Genomic DNA, 12360 nt, shown 5'->3' on the forward strand with positions numbered 1-12360 from the left:
TAAAGGAGAGCGAGGAGTCAAATATAAAGCCAAGGCTACGAGCTTCCTTGACCAGAGTAAGCGTAACATCATTGACAGTAAGAGAGAATGAGAGATGAGGAGAAGGTTTAGGAGGAAAAACAAGCAATTCAGTCTTTGCCATATTAAGTTTCAAACGACGATGAAGCAGCCAAGCTGAGATATCTGAAAGACATGCCGAGATACGATCGTGAACATCAGGAGAAAGTTCCGGAGATGACAGATATAGTTGTGTATCATCGGCGTACAGATGATATTGGAGGCCATGAGATTGAATAAGCTTGCCCAAGGGCAACATGTATAAGGAAAACAACAACGGGCCAAGCACTGAGCTTTGCGGAACCCCTACTGAAAGGGGAAAGGAGGAAGACGAGCTGCCATTAGCCAACACGCTGAAAGAGCGACCCGCTAGATAGGAGGCAAACCAGTTATAGACAGAGCCACAAAATCCAAGGTCATGAAGGGAATCTAAGAGAAGATCATGATCAACCGTGTCAAAGGCTGCAGTTAGATCAAGGAGAATAAGAACGGAATAATGGCCTTTAGACTTGGCAGTAAGGAGATCATTGGTGATCTTAGTAAGGGCTGTTTCGGTGGAATGCAGAGGACGGAATCCAGATTGAAAAGGATCCAAAGAAGAGTTACTAGAAAGAAAGTCAAGACAGCGAGAGTAGACCGCACGCTCCAGGATCTTTGAAACAAGCGGCAACAAAGAGACAGGTCGGTAGTTAGACAGAGATAGCCTATCAAGAGTAGGTTTCTTGAGAATGGGAGAGACTGTAGCATGTTTAAAAGCAGAAGGAAATGAACCAGAGGACAGAGAAAGATTAATAATATGAAGCAAGGAAGGGAGGATAGCAGAAATAAGATTAATAAAGACGCGAGAAGGAATCGGATCACGAGAACAAGTGGAAGGCTTCGAAGAGCGCAGTATTGTAGACAGTTCATCCGCTGAGACCGAAGGAAACACAGAGAAATTTGCAGGAGGAACTGACAGATGAGGAACAGGAACTGGAAGAGGAGCGGAGCTGGCCAGATCAGAGCAGATAGTTTGGATTTTAGCATTGAAAAAAGAGGCAAAGTTATTAGCAGACAGAGAGGCGGGGAGAGATGGCGGATTAGGCTTCAGAAGAGAATTGAAGGATGCAAAGAGCCGCTGAGGATGCCTAGCATTTGACTGGATCAGCGTTGAGTAGTACTGCTGTTTGGCCAATGAAATGGCAGAAGAGAAAGAGGAGAGTACAAATTTGTAATGGACAAAGTCCACCCAGTCCCTGGTCTTACGCCAAAGGCGTTCAGCTGCCCGGGAACAAGAGCGAAGGTAGCGGAGGGAAGAGGTGAGCCACGGTTGGGGTTGAGAAGGGCGAACTATCCAATGGGATGAATGGAGGGGGAGTACCTCCAACAACCAATAAATGGTCGGGGGAGGTACAAAGGAGATCAATGGGCATAGGCGACAGCATGTGAGAGTGAACCTCAGCAACACGCTACAGGAGAGGTGTAAAGAGGCTTGGGACTTACAAGTGCACAAATGTAACTTTGGAAGCTTTCATACGCTATAGCAAACAAAGTGGGATACTTAGAGGGAAAACCAGGGCAAATGTGTAGGTGTGATGAAGTTTTCATTCTGGTCTAGATCACAGTGGTGGTGAGAAGGAAGAGCGGCAGATGCCACTGGCACTCTGCCTGGCAAGCAAACATAGCCCTGAATGGGACAGCGTCTTCTAGTGGGTGTTTTGTAGCGTAATGTCCCCTGCACATGGTAGGAAATCCCGAGATACTTCAGCAGAATTGGGATAACACAGGGTTTTCTTTTAGAACAGAATAACTGGGGGAAGATGTGGAAAACGCGCAGGAGATTAACTATATTGGCAAAAGAACCCACAAGCGTCCGTGAGTGGCCAGTCACAAGTATGACTTTTTTCGCTCATGTGAAGAAGCTTGTTTCCCTCACCAACTTTTCCCAAATTAAATAAGCAACAAGACACACATGTCTGTTTGGAGAGTTAAAAACCACTAACAGACAACCTGCATCACACCCAGTGGACTCTTCATAAGTCCAGTGTAAACACTAAGGGATAGGATTACCTGCAGAGTCAGAGCTCCATCACACCGCCCGTGTTTTCCTTCCTCAAGTTACTTCCTCTTTCAAAAGAGGAAATACCCAACGAGCACGAGGCCCATTGAGTCCGCTGTTCTAATGGCACTGCTTCTCCTGCACACAACAGGAGAGAGCAGCAATTATGAGTTCAAAAAAACATCGGACTTAACCAGGGGATTTTTTGTTGTGAAAGGAAGGCCAGAAGAGGCGGAAGGCGTGTGGGAGGCAGATGACATCATCTGACGGACCTGAGCAAACTCCATGAGTGCCCAGTAATGAGCGTGCAATAAAATGCTTGTTGGATGGAGCTTAAAATGTGTGTGTTTGTGTGTGTGATGAGGTCTGGAGAGTTCCTAGCACAAATGTTTAACCACTTGACTTAGGCTGGGGTTCCTACATTTTGCAGGGATCCACCTCACTGAATCCTAGTGCTTCCATTTCAGCATAGAACTGCTGGCTCTCGAGCCTGGGAAACTGACAACCCGGAGGCACTTCAAATGAATGTAGCTTGACCTTTGGAGCCTTTCAGGTTCCGATAAATCACCACCAAACCTTCATGTTCTTGTCTGAAGGGAATCCCTGGTGCAACTGTAAAAGCAGTTAAGGGCTGGACATCCCCGGAAAATGGATGGTTCATCCCTGCAAGAGGAGTTGTCTTCTTGCAAAAACAAACTTCAAAGCCATCAGGGGAGAGGTGAGGGTGTTCCCTGACAAGAGCTGCATGTTCTGGCAGCTTTTGTGCCTTTGCAGCCCTGAAGGGATTAAGCATTGTGTCTGCTTCATCCATTTTTCCTCAAGGTTAGGCAAATTCTTGATATTGCTAAAGTATATGTAATTTTTTGACAGCCAGCTTTTTGCAGACAAAATTTTCCCAGTCCAGCTGTTATTATGACATGTGGGATAGTAACCCGATTCTGTTTTTTTCTTTCCCTAAATGATCTGAGTTTAGGATTGCAGGCTGAGTGTATTTTTAAGCAGTTCAGTCTCTTTCCCCACCCTGTTCAGAGAGGGATGCTTTGGATTCAGGGCATGGTGGTGATTTTCCAGGCTCTCCCGACAAAGTCAGGACATTTGGCAACCCCAGTTTTAATTAATGTGCCATTGATTATCCATTGTATGATTTGGCTCCAACTGGTTGTGACATCTTCATGCAGGCTTTGGCACTCTTCCATGCGGCATGTTACATAAGGTACTCCAAAGGGCATATTTCAATGTGCATTATATGGAAATGTTCAGTTACCAAAAATAATATTATGGGTCAGCCACGTCCTTCAGATGTGTTGGATTGCAACGTCATAAAATCAATCCAAAGATTGATTTTATGACGTGAGCAGCCAATCGCGATCATGCAATAAATCAATTGTTTAGAGGAGCCTCAAATCCATTACCTGGTAATAGTCATGGCTAGCTCTACTGCTACTCATTGCAAGGAAGGAGGAATTCCACCCACTCTGATGCCTCTGAGTAAAATTTTGTGCTACGTATGTGCCATAATGCAAGGTCGGGGTGGTGGTGTGGGTCTTTTATTATCTAGTTTGTGCCAGTTCCAACCTCTTTCCATTCCATCTTCACATTGCTTCTCCTCCTTTGAGGTACATGTGGTGAGGCTCTTCGCTCCATTGCGACTGCGGGTTGCAGTTCTGTACCGCCCCCCAGGCTCGTCCTCAAAATTTATCTCTGATTTTGATTCGTGGCTGTCCTTTTTCCTCTCTGATAACTGTCCTACTCTTACTTTGGGTGATTTCAATATTCATGTGGATGACCCTCAAGATGCTGCAGCTCTACGATTTCGCTCATTATCTTCCTCTTATGATCTTAAGCTTTGGTCTGATGCACCCACACATTCCCTTGGACACTGTCTGGATCTTGTTCTCACTCGGAATTGCTCTGTGTTGGACTTTTCTACTGCTCACTTTCCGTTGTCAGATCATCACCTAGTTTCTTTCAATATTACTCATAATCCTCCTCCTTCATGTCCCGCTTCTCGCTCTTGTCGCAACTTGCAATCTATCAATTATGAGGCTTTCTCCCAGTCTCTAGCCTCCTCCCTCCCTTCTGTCTTTTCGGCTGTCTCCTTGGACTCAGCTGTCTCCTCCTTTAATTCCTCCTTATCTTCAACTCTTGATAATCTTGCTCCATCTACAACTCGGATAGTTCGCCCTTCTCAACCCCAACCGTGGCTCACCTCTTTCCTCCGCTACCTTCGCTCTTGTTCTCGGGCAGCTGAACGCCTTTGGCGTAAGACCAGGGACAGGGCGGACTTTGTCCATTACAAATTTGTACTCTCCTCTTTCTCTTCTGCCATTTCATTGGCCAAACAGCAGTACTACTCAACGCTGATCCAGTCAAATGCTAGGCATCCTCAGCGGCTCTTTGCGTCCTTCAATTCTCTTCTGAAGCCTATTCCGCCATCTCTCCCCGCCTCTCTGTCTGCTAATAACTTTGCCTCTTTTTTCAATGCTAAAATCCAAACTATCCGCTCTGATCTGGCCAGCTCTGCTCCTCTTTCAGTTCCTGTTCCTCATATGTCGGTTCCTCCTGCAAATTTCTCTGCGTTTCCTTCGGTCTCAGCGGATGAACTGTCTACAATACTGCGCTCTTCGAAGCCTTCCACTTGTTCTCGTGATCCGATTCCTTCTCGTGTCTTTATTAATCTTATTCCTGCTATCCTCCCTTCCTTGCTTCATATTATTAATCTTTCTCTGTCCTCTGGTTCATTTCCTTCTGCTTTTAAACATGCTACAGTCTCTCCCATTCTCAAGAAACCTACTCTTGATAGGCTATCTCTGTCTAACTACCGACCTGTCTCTTTGTTGCCGTTTGTTTCAAAGATCCTGGAGCGGGCGGTCTACTCTCGCTGTCTTGACTTTCTTTCTAGTAACTCTGCTTTGGATCCACTTCAATCTGGATTCCGTCCTCTGCATTCCACCGAAACAGCCCTTACTAAGATCACCAATGATCTCCTTACTGCCAAGTCTAAAGGCCATTATTCCGTTCTTATTCTCCTTGATCTAACTGCAGCCTTTGACACGGTTGATCATGATCTTCTCTTAGATTCCCTTCATGACCTTGGATTTTGTGGCTCTGTCTATAACTGGTTTGCCTCCTATCTAGCGGGTCGCTCTTTCAGTGTGTTGGCTAATGGCAGCTCGTCTTCCTCCTTTCCCCTTTCAGTAGGGGTTCCGCAAAGCTCAGTGCTTGGCCCGTTGTTGTTTTCCTTATACATGTTGCCCTTGGGCAAGCTTATTCAATCTCATGGCCTCCAATATCATCTGTACGCCGATGATACACAACTATATCTGTCATCTCCGGAACTTTCTCCTGATGTTCACGATCGTACCTCGGCATGTCTTTCAGATATCTCAGCTTGGCTGCTTCATCGTCGTTTGAAACTCAATATGGCAAAGACTGAATTGCTAGTTTTTCCTCCTAAACCTTCTCCTCATCTCTCATTCTCTCTTACTGTCAATGATGTTACGCTTACTCCGGTCAAGGAAGCTCGTAGCCTTGGCTTTATATTTGACTCCTCGCTCTCCTTTATTCCTCATATTGAGGCAGTAGCTAAATCTTGTCGATTTTTCCTGTATAATATTGCCAGGATTCGATCATTTTTGTCTGTCTCTTCCGCCAAGACGCTTGTTCATGCACTGGTTATTTCACGGTTGGACTACTGCAACCTTCTTCTCTCTGGCCTTCCTTCTTCTCACATCAGTCCGTTGGTTTCTGTTCACCACTCTGCCGCAAAGATCATCTTCTTGGCTCGCCGCTCTGACCATGTTACTCCGCTTCTGAAATCTCTTCATTGGCTTCCAATTCACTTCAGAATCCAATATAAACTTCTCCTGTTAACCTTCAAAGCTTTTCACGGTCTAGCTCCTTCCTATCTCTCCTCTCTCATCTCACACTATTGCCCCGCTCGTGCTCTTCGCTCCTCTGATGCCATGTTTCTCGCCTGCCCAAGGGCCTCTACTTCCCTTGCTCGGCTCCGTCCATTTTCTTCTGCTGCCCCTTACGCCTGGAACGCTCTTCCAGAACATTTGAGAACTACAACTTCAATCGCAGCTTTTAAAGCTCAACTAAAAACTTTTCTTTTTCCTAAAGCTTTTAAAACTTGATGTTGTGCAGACTTTATACTGTTAGTTTTACCCTACCCTGTGCCTGCTTACCCTACCCTGTGCCTGTTTGCATTCTCTTCCCCTCCTTATTGTTTTACTATGATTTTATTAGATTGTAAGCCTATGCGGCAGAGTCTTGCTATTTACTGTTTTACTCTGTACAGCACCATGTACATTGATGGTGCTATATAAATAATAATAATAATAATAATAATAATAATAATAATAATAATAATAATAGTGTGGGTGACAATCAGACACCCATTTTTGCATGAGTTCCTGGCAATGATTCTCGGTTGCATGATTGCCTGTCTTGCCTGAGTTTTCATCTTTGTTTCAAAGTCGTTGGTCCATTTTTTTCCTGCTGATCAGGGTGAAACCAGTATTCTTGCCCTCCAGAACGATATCATAATTCATAATTACTTTCCTTTTAAAGATGCTCAGTCACATCACCTCCCGCAGCAGTTCCACAGCTATGGCCTGCTCAGTTTATGAGAAACCCAAGGCAATGAGGATCATATATTACCATCTTTGGCTGGAAACTTTTCTCTGTCAATAGTAAACCCAGTTGACAAACTAGTCACGAACTGGAGAGATTTTCCTGACATAATCTGAGCAACAGTCTGGAATCCCATGAGTGAGACGAAAACAAGCATTTGAGATGTCTTAGCTGTATGGATTTGAAAAGCGTTCTGGTAAAGAAGGTGCCTTGGGAGATGTTGAAAAGATCAGCAAATATATAATGAAACAATCCATTTGAATTCAGAAGGAGGGATTCCACTAGGTATTCAAAGTATTTCTGGGTTAGAAGAGAAATAGTGCTTCCTCAAAACGTGGCATGCCCATGTCATGTTCTGGCCATAACTCTCTTAAAGTTGGTGGTGTAGTGAAACCAGGCCTCACAGGGATGCAGCATAGGCACATAGGGCTTGATCTAGAAAGGGCAATGAAGACCCATGAGCTTTTCAAAGGCCTGCTCCTGGTGGAGATGGAAACTGCTAGAACTGGTGTGTTGGTATGGATCAACACGGCAGCCTGGATTTTTGAACTCTTCTTGGGACTGTCATGAGGAGTGCCTGCACTACAGAATTTACCACTATGCCACTGCTTAAAGTGCAGTTTTACTTTATATTGGAACATCATTACATTGTGCAATGCCCTTCTCCACATCCCTAGTTGTCACTGGTGGAGCAAAGAAATGCAGGACATGGGGAGAACTCAACATGGAAATGCTGTTTTAGGCAGAGGTCCATGTCTCATCATTTATAGTCTCCACCCTTGCACCATAAAAAAATGGTCATCAGCCTCATTATCTTGGACTCACGTTGCTATTGTTGCCAATCCAAGCACATAATTTGTTTTTGTAATCTTGTAGTAAGTCATATGTGATGCACTGCCAAAGATTTCAGGTTATGTTGTATGCTATGAGTTTCCAATCCTGATGGAACAAGACCCCTTCCCCTATGCATTGATCTCACACAACGAAAGATTCTGGTTTCATATTCTGGTTTCATCTAAGTTTGCAATCCTAAACCTGTTTACTATCGAGTAAGTCTCACTGGAATGTAGCAAGCTGGCTTACATTGAGTCAGACAATGTAAGCCCATCAGTCCATCTAGCCCAGTATTGTTGACACTGACTGGCAGCCATGGCTCTCATTTCGGCCAGGAGTTTTTCCAGGCCGACTTTGGGATATTAGGCAGTATAGAAATGCAATCAATCAATCAATCAATCAATCAATCAAAGGAAATGAGTTTTTGAGGCTCAGCCCTTGCCTGATGGGTGAGCATAACAGTTGGGGTGGACTTCTAGGAACTCTCACCCCTAATTAAGCCCTGGGGAAGCTCTGGAATCCACATGCCCACTGTGCCCACCACAATAAATTGGTGTGACTGTTTACTTCCATAGAATGCTGTTATATTGCTAAGAGGGTTTGGGCGAGAGAGTCGTGATGTGCATCAGAGAATAAGGAGACTGGAAGAAAGAAAGACCAAAGCAACCTCGTTAAGCGGGTGTGGATTCTTGGCACAGAACTGCATAATGATTGGTGGAGCAGAGGGGATTTTTAAGTGATATGATAAACAGGGGGGTGAGATGCAGGGCTTAATAAGCTAGCTTCTTGTCAGCAACATTATAAATTCCCTGGTCAGGGCAACCTTGAAATGGGCTATAAATATAGCTCAGCAAAGCCAGCTGAATAGGGGACGGGCTTTATTTTCCTGGGCATTTGTGGGGAGATTTCTCTTAAACTTCAGCTTGCAATGTGACAGTCTGACCTGGAACTACATCTAGTGGTCTTCCTAGAATACTGCCACACACCAAAAAATCTGGATTGCTTATAAGAATATCCGCTTGGAGTGTCATCAGACAAGCGTTTATTGCATACTTGTTACTGGCTGCTCATGGTTTTCGCAGGTTCTTTTGACGATGATTCCACCTCCTGCACATCTCCGGCCTTTCTGCTCATTTTCCTGTCATAAAAAAGACCCAGGAAATCTGACTTTTTTCAGCTGTAGCGAAACATCCCACCATTTCCTGCTGTGTGCAGGAGAAGCAGCGAGATAAAAACACCCACTGAATGGGACACGTTGTCATTGTTTATTTCCTCTTTCTTCCTCATGTAAAGAAAGAGGAAGTATTTCTGCACTGGTGCTGATTTTATCCTGGTTGTGCTTTTATATTGCATTTTATGTCATGTTTTTATACTTTTTGTTTTATACTTCGAATGGTATTAATTTTTGTGAACCGCCCAGGGAGCTTTGGCTATTAGGCGGTTTGAAAATGCAATAAATAAATAAATAATATTGTGAGACAGAAGTTGGGGGGGGGAGCGACGGTAAGAAAATGCGATTTCTCCCCCCCCCACACACACACACACCAGTCTGATGAGGCTCTTGGTCCCCTTCAGGTTAAATAGGGTGACCCTATGGAAAGGAGGGCAGGGCGCCTGTATCTTTAACAGTTGCATAGAAAAGGGAATTTCAGCAGGTGTCATTTATACATGCAGCACCTGGTGAAATTCCTGCTTCATCACAACAGTTAAAGCTCCAGGAACTGTACTAGAGAGACAAGATATAAAAGAGGGCAAGGCTCCTGCAGCTTTAACTGTTGTGATGAGGGAATTTCACCAGGTTCTCCATATATACAAATGACACCTGCTGAAATTCCCTTTTCTATGGAAATTGTTTAAGATCCAGGAGCCTTGTCCTCCTTTTCATATGGTCACCCTAAGTTAAATCACCACCATCAGGCTGGATCTGGAAATGTATTATATTTCCTCTTATATTTTTATATACCAATGTGGTGAAGGACAACCTGAAAGATTTATACAACTGCAGAAGGTTTAGAACAATTTTTAAAGCTTCTTCAGTTGCACTCTGAGTACTTAAAACTAGGTGGCTCTAAGTACTTGTTCTTTTGCTACTGCTGCCATACCACCAAAACTGCCACCAAAAATTCAGCAGTGTGGCAGGGGAGGGGAAAAAGGGGGTGATATCTCTTTAAGACAAGGGCCTAATCTACACCAAGCAGGATATTGCACTATGAAAGTGGTATGAAAGCAGTATATAAAAGGCAGGAGTCACACTACTGCTTTATAGCAGTATTGAAGTGCACTGACAACTGTTGGGGCCCATTGTCACATACCATATACCACTTGCATACCGCTTTCATAGTGCAATATCCTGCTTGGTGTAGATTAGGCCAAGTTGCACAGAGAGCCCATACCAACATCAACACCAATAAAATAAAACTTATACTAAAATAAATGCAATATACCATTCATGCCTAACTTTTTTTTCTTATAGCTTTGTTTCTGAACAGCTTCTAACATCTCATTTCAAAAGACATGGATAGGCAGATCAGTTTCCCAGAAAAGATACCACATGGCAAAACTGCAAGAGTCACTTGGGAGAATGAGAAATCCTTGCTGGGAAATAAATGTGCATATAAATGACATGAGTTTGCTGGTCAGGGTATGAGCATGCAGGCCCATAACTGTAAAAAGTAATGTCAGACAAGGCCCTATTTTTGCTAATGTTTAAAGAAAAACAGTTGCTCTCCCGTGAGATATGGAATCCTTGGATCAAAGACGTGCTCGCTCTTTAAATTTCACCCATGGGCATCTTACAAAAGGAAAAGTCAGGGAAGGAGAAATATCAGTGCACTGCAAATCCCAATGATTTGCAAACCAATCCAGATCATGTTCTGAATATGTCATATATATACATAGGATAACTTTCCCCTGCAGTTTGCAGCGTTGGGTTATCATTCCGAAACTGCTTGGCAATATATCACTTCAAGCTTCGTGTCCAGAGGTTTAGCAGACAAACATAATAATGATTTATGCTTGTATGTGAACAGCATGATCAGGACTCCCTGCCTCCCTTGTGGAACACAAGCTGAGAATTTTTGGGACTCGCTTGAACAAAGGTTAAACTTTGGGGTTTGATCAAGCAAAATGTTCATGATTCATACTAGGTTATATGCTTCTTTGAGGCTCTAGGATTTATTTTGCCCCAAAAGCAAAGGAGTCAATATAAACTATGAATATAAAACAGCACAGAAGAGAGGGTGTCTATTGAAAGCTAATGGCTCTCTGGCATTTAATCAGCCAGGTTTTCAAAATAAGACTGTACAGAATTTAAAGAAAAACAGTGTCGTCAGGATGGCATTAAGCAACAATATGGAACTATTAAGTTTGCATTGTTGGAGAATTCCTGAACTATAGAGAATGTCTTTTAGTGGCAGAATATAGGTCAAGCGTGGCAATGCTCCACGGCGCTACGGAAAGGGAGATTGCACATGCTGTGAAAAAATAGCCAAGTGTCACAGCCAGGCAGCTGGTTGCAAAAGACACTTTGCAGTCTGGCTTGGAGAGGGCCGGGCAGATGGATGCTCGGAGCTGGCTCTGGCTGCCACTTCGGCTAATGTGCGAGTGCGATTCCCTCACTGCTTGTCCAGGAGGAGCCTGCAGGAAAAGGCTCTGGACTCTGGCTGCCACGGTGAGGCTGGACTCAGAACCCTGTGACAACCCAAGAGCACCAGTTGCATCCTCATCTGGTACTGCGGCCTTTCCCTGCCAGATACCCTCCAGATCTGTTGGACTGCAATTCCCATCATTGCCAGCCAGCACGGCCAGGCTGGGGAAGCCTGCTGCAGAGAGTAGCAGTGGAGCCTGTAGGGAGTGTCTTCGACCGGAAGAGGGGAAATGGGGATGCCTGGTCAGGATTGGGGGGTTCCCGAGGGGCCTCACTTTACATTTTGCTTCTTTTTATTCTGTTTTTATTTATATTTTATCTTGTACACCGCTCCGAAATTTTGAATGGAGAGCAGAATATAAACATTGTAAAATAATAATAATAATAATAATAATAATAATAATAATAAATATAAATATAGATTTAACCATGGATTTTGTGCCTTGAAGAACTTCTCTCCCACATCTACTTTTTTCCCCACTCTCTTTCCCTTGTGACTTGTCCTTTTACTTTGTAAGCCTTTTGGCTGGATCTGTCCCTGTTTTACACTGATGTGAACAGCTTTGGGAAACAATAATTGCCTGGAAACCAGGTTATAAATACTTGACAGTATTCAGTGCTGCCACTCCACTTACGCCATCGATATAGCACTAGCATAAATGACCCCTATCACTATACTAATAGCATAAACTGGCACAATGGGATTGCCATGAAAACCCTTCGTGCCAGCTTATGTTATTGTGTATTAACAGAGGCTGCTTATACCAGCACTATGTCAAAGGCATAAGCAAAGCAGCAGTGTTGGATACTACCAAATATTACTACTATTGCTGCTGCTGCTACTACTACTACTATTTGTTTATTTAGAGAGGGGGCTTCTTTAAAGAACTGTTTTATAGCACACTTGTGACTGGCCACTCATGGGTGTTCGCAGGTCATTTTGATGACACTGTGAGCCTCCTGCATGTCTCCTGCTCCATTTCCCGGTTTTAGTGATAACAAAATAATCCTTAGAAAACCCAACTCTTCTGAGATATGTTGGTATTTGTCAGGATTTCTTGCCATGCGCAGGCAAAGTTGCACTATAAAATGCCCATTAGAGGGCACTGGCCCATTGAACTGCACTGAATTGTACAAGCCACGTGGT

Source organism: Elgaria multicarinata, chromosome 4 (assembly GCF_023053635.1).
Source record: "Elgaria multicarinata webbii isolate HBS135686 ecotype San Diego chromosome 4, rElgMul1.1.pri, whole genome shotgun sequence".
Taxonomy (NCBI): Eukaryota; Metazoa; Chordata; class Lepidosauria; order Squamata; family Anguidae; genus Elgaria; species Elgaria multicarinata.